The sequence below is a fragment of the Mytilus trossulus genome, chromosome 7, assembly GCF_036588685.1.
Source record: "Mytilus trossulus isolate FHL-02 chromosome 7, PNRI_Mtr1.1.1.hap1, whole genome shotgun sequence".
Lineage (NCBI taxonomy): Eukaryota > Metazoa > Mollusca > Bivalvia > Mytilida > Mytilidae > Mytilus > Mytilus trossulus.
In genome coordinates, this window is record NC_086379.1 from 34,200,361 (window position 1) to 34,205,939 (window position 5,579).

General features: G+C 31.2%; 1 long non-coding RNA gene across 1 annotated transcript; it reads left to right on the plus strand.

Annotated features, from left to right (window-relative positions):
• Positions 1–3,105: 3,105 nt before the first annotated feature.
• Positions 3,106–5,197, plus strand: LOC134726978 (uncharacterized). The gene is made up of 3 exons (XR_010108690.1): positions 3,106–3,174; positions 4,467–4,580; positions 5,065–5,197. It is a non-coding gene; the product is annotated as an uncharacterized LOC134726978 (long non-coding RNA).
• The last annotated feature ends 382 nt before the right edge of the window (positions 5,198–5,579 follow it).

Below are 5,579 nucleotides of genomic sequence, written 5' to 3' on the forward strand. Positions count from 1 at the left end.
ATAAGTACTTATAAATCTTAACACTGACATATTAACATTTTAGACCCTCATGACAACAAACAAAACATTGTTGATATATTGAAATATGAGGTAGGTTTTTACATTGAATGTTGTGAATTTTCAGCATTCTAAATAAGTTCATTCTGCGGATATCAATGCCATCAGAAAAAAGAAGAAAAAGTCATTTAAAGTAGGTTATCTGGACACTTTACGCTGATTTATTACTAAAAAATTTGACTTAAATATGATAGCTTGATCTTTTCAAATTAGATCTAATTCGTATTTACTATTAATGTTCCGACTCAGAATTTTATAAACTTTTTATTCAAATACTTACAACTGCAATTTAAAAAAACACATTTTTAGTACAGGTGTATTGAACATTGTAGTAAAGGTGTACTGTAATTCGACATTCATTTAAAATGACAAAGCTTCTTTAATTAGGATACAATATAAAATTTCAAGGTTGAAAATAAGACACGCCTCCAAGTTTATGTGAACAACCATTAAGTTGGTGAATTAACTTGATTATGTGTCTACTTTAAATAGATAAATCGGTTAGGAAAAATACGAAATCAAATTACAAATTATAATAGGATAGTCCAGGGTCATAATATACATAAATAACCTTAATAACAATAGAAATATTGAGATAAATTGTTATGACTTTATTTAATTTAAATAACACAACTTGTTTTGATTCCGTCTTGTTGATCTCATGGATGATGGACAAGATGACCATTGAATAATTCAGTCAAAATAGCCAACAGTTCGCGATAAGATCAAAATTGGAGGTCGTTCCAATGTACAAAACCATATGCATGTCATGAAATGTATTCGAACAATAAAAGAAAAAACTTTGGGTATTGTTCAAACGGACAACGCGGTCGACACTATTAAAGGCATTCTTAAACCAAAGATATATCAGATATAAACAAGCTTTTCAATACGGATGATAGATAGTTTGATTGCATTTAATATGGTTTATGTGTTGGAATAAAGTGCATGATGGAAATAATACATGATAATATCTTTAGTTTAGTTCATATGTACTAGACTAAGTTTTGATCATCCAGATACCCGATATCTATTTCGAAATAAATATTTGAGAAATTCTACATATTATTTTTTTATTTGCATAAATTAAGACCGTCAAAATACTTTCTTCTTTCCGCTAATCCTACCTATTTAAGTGTCTATCGTGAAGAAGTTTATTTATTTTTTTAACTAACCCTGCTAAAGTCGGACAATGTTTCCATGTTAAAACCCGTTCTTAAAAAGTGTTTTTAAAAATAATTTTGGCTTCTTTCCTAGTTTGTTCTTTATTACCAGTTTATAAGCTGAAAACCCGGTATTATTGTTTAGACTCCTTGTTTAATGACCGTTAATATGTATACTATAAACAATCTGGGATGGTGTTCTCGAAAGTATTGTCCTAAGTCATAGATTAGACCAATTTTAGGATGGACTTAGGATCGACTTAGGACACTCTTAAGTTGCGTCTCGAAGCTATCTCAGACGCATCTTATATTAGGACGTCCTAAACATATCCTATGTGCGAAATCCTAAATAGTTAAAGTAATTGTATGATAAAACATTTATTAAAGACAAAACCAATTGATAAAATTGTTTACGAAATTTTGTAATAATGTGTATTTAATCAAATGCATGATTTCAAATGTAATTATAAAAAAAAATATCAAAAAGGATTGGGATTTAAAATGGAAAACAATTTGTTTTGAAATGAGAATATTGAATTCGTAGTGTCATCGTATTGTAAAACACAAAGTTCAAAGTTTAAAATCATGCACCATTTCTTTATGAAAGTTAATAAACGTTTGTGCGTTTCATTTTATGTTCATCTTCACGTAAAAAAAGAGAAAAAAGCATGCACAAAGTTAGAATGTAAATAGGATGATCTTAGGACACCTAATTAGGTGTCATAAAGTTAGGACGAAAAATGTGATATATCCTAAGTTATGAGAGCTTCGAGAACACGACTTAGGACAAAGACTTGTCATAAGATGGTCTTAGGACACGTCCTAATCCTAAGATAGCTTTGAGAACACCACCCCTGAATAAGAAGGTGATCATGCTGTTATTAGAATTAAAATTTCTATACTGATTTTCTTTCATACATAGCTTTCTTATCCTGTGTTTTATGATAAAAAGGAGTAAATTCAAACAATAATAATTAAATCGCTCAAGATAGAAAAAATAATTTCTCCATAGCCCTTTTGGGTTTATTTTTGGCGAGTTTTGAGTTAATCAAATAATCTTAAAAAAAAACGAGTTACCTCTTTTCAAAGAGGAGATGAAAGTTATTAAAGTCGATTTTTAAGTTACAAAAGTCTAGTTGCGAGTTATTAAATTTGAATTGTGATTTATAAAAGTCAAAATGCGAGTTGGTTACAAATTCTGGATTAATACGAGTTGAAAAGGTATAATATCCCAGTAAACATACGACGTACTCCCAACGTCGGTTAATGGTCTGCACGTCATGTCTTGAGTGTACGTCGTACCAACGTTGTGGGAACGTAAAAACCCAACGTTGGATGCAGACGTACAGACGACGTTATAAAATTACGTCGAATTGACGTAAGTTTAGTACCCTGTCAGGACGTAACATTTTATTACGTTGTGACAACGTGCTTATAACTGTCATAATCCGACGTAACATTTTGTTTCGTTGTATCAACATTATAATAATAACGTAGTGAACAAACCCTGTAGATACCAGCTGACACATTAAAATCTGGTTTTATAGGAGAATTTTGTGGTTATGAGTCTTCCTAGATATATCATTCACCTTCAATGAAATGTGTTCACGTTTTTTTCAATACAAAATATCCCCCCTTTTTCCCCATACAGACATAATTAAAATAGTTGCACCAAAATGTTCAAGAAAATATTACAAATCCAAATCAAATGTTCTTATATAAATATTTTATATGAATATTTATTGTTTAATATATCATAAAAGTTTTGTCATTTATTATTTTTAATAATTTTATAATCGTTTTATAATAGTGGAACGTTCAGCAGTCCTCGTGTTTTACCGCCGCATACTACGAAAACTCTGAGCATGCGCACTTTTACCGCCTGATTTTTGAAAACAGTGATAAAATTTGCAGTGAAATTTAGCTCGATTTAGATTCCAGAACAAAGAAAAAGGTAAAATATAAATTGCACATTACGTCAAAAAGGTTTGCCATGATTTTAACACCAAGTATGATTCAAGAAAATAAAATATCTGTTGCCGTGTAGGGCGCCTCGTTCAAATCTGTTGACTGGTGACCGTGTTGAAATATGATACTTCTTCTTTTACTGTAAATACATGTATATTATTGCACTGGTACATTGTACAAGATATTAAAGCCAAAATATGTGTTATATGAATCCATTTTTCAAACTGCTCCATTAACGATTAACGTGTGTTGTTTTTTAAGATATACTAAGCAATTGACTGTAGAAAGTAAAAAAGGGGGAGGGCAATTGTTTTCTCTCCATGACACCTCCTGTAATCCCTATATTTAAAAGCTGCAAGTGTTTTTTGTCACTTATTTTTAAATAATGTTGGAATCATAAAAGTCTGATCAATATCACAAATGCGAAGCTACATATTTCTTTTTTAGATATCTCGGTACATAACAAACTCGCCCCATTACAATCTCAGCACATTACAAACTTGCCCAATTACAATCTCGGCACATTACAAACTTGGATTATTACAAACTTGTCCTATTAATGATAATACTACATGTATCACCAGTCTCCACAATAAACTGTTAAATCTACAGGCTTTTAGATTCTGTTGGCCTTTCGATATGATTTTTACAGGCCTGATAACAATTTTATAAACCTGGGCTGCCCCTCAGCGTGAAGACTGTATCACTGGTGATCGTCCTAGACCTGCATGAAATATTTGCCACTGGACATAACGAAACCAACAATGTATAACTGGGTCTGACATAGAAATAGACAATTGTGCCAATAAAAACTGTCATAGATAGGCGTCCAAGATGTCATAATTATTTGGGACTAGGTCGTCATCGGAAGGCGTCACAGAAAAAAATTAAAAAAAGCCTTCCAAGATGTCATAATTATTTAGACTAGGATCCACGTACCAGTTGGGAAAAGTTGGGTAAAATTTTCCTGTTGTTAGGGTAAAACCCAGTTTACTGGGGTTTAAAAAAACAGTATATAGGGACGTCTTTTTTGCTATTAAATTTATGGTATGAAATCTACATGTTTATCAATGACGAGCTATAATAAACTCACTAAATATGTGATCACAAACAATGTCATACAAAATGTTATCAGTCATAAAACTCAGGAATTTTCATAAGGAATGCATATAAATTTTTCACTTATCTGGTTCTCCCAAAGATTTGTTGGACTGACACACATGTACACAGACAGATCAATATAGAAGATAATTGAACGTATTTACTATTTTTTTCCAGAATCGTGTATAAAAATCCACAGATCCAATGTGTCTGAGGTTGTGGAATGCATTACAGTAATACTTACAATGTAAGCATGCACCCGCTCAAAAAGATGGACCAAGATATACAAAGGTAAACATCAGTTGATGAGCTCTTTTTATGTCCTCCTTCACTGGGCGATATAGTTTTACTCTTGTACTGTACGTACATGCATGTACATTGAACTCATAATTGGTTTCTGATCTCTAACTTTAGTTTGCCCGAACCACCATGACCACATGTTATGACACAGTATTATGTGGAACAACCATAATGTCATTAACATATTTTCTTTTTTACAAGGACAAAGGTTAACTAAAAGGTATAAATTATCATATACTGCCGAAATTATGTAAAAAATTTCTAACATACATTATCAAAATATGTATATAAATTGGCAAAGATGCAAACATCTCAGTAACAACACAACATGATTATGAATCTGCAAGATTTATTATACGACCAGCATAAAAAATATTGATTATGTTTACACAAGGATATTTTTTAAGAACTGCTGTTATTCCTAAGTTGGGATAAATTTTTACTATTTTATAATTTATGATTATTATTTTTTCAGAGACCAGGAACCAACACAAGACTAGCTGATGAGGGGGCAGAAAACCAAAACTTGGAATGTCATGTCTACAACCAACACAAGACTAGAATTTGGAATAAACTTACAAAAAATCAGAAACATACTATTATTTTTTTATTTGTTCATGTACCTAAGAAAAAAGAAGTCCTAACTTTTGGATAGGTCTATCTCTGGTTGGTCAATGGAAAAAAGCAATAGTTAGTTTGATTGAATTTCAGGTATTTTTTTCATTTTGGGATATTTTTAGAAGTGTGTATATGTTGTGTAGAATATATATATTGTAAACTATTGACTTTGGGGGCTTTTTCCAAACATTTTTCCTAGCTTGTCATTGTGTAGTGAATCCAGTTGAATGATTCTACAGTAAATATTAAGGTATATGTGGTAGTTTTTTGTACTTCTGAATAATTCATTCAAAAAATGTTTCCCTTCTTCAAAATGAAATCTACATTCTAGAATGTCCACCATCATATAGTGAAATTATTAGTCTAGGACAC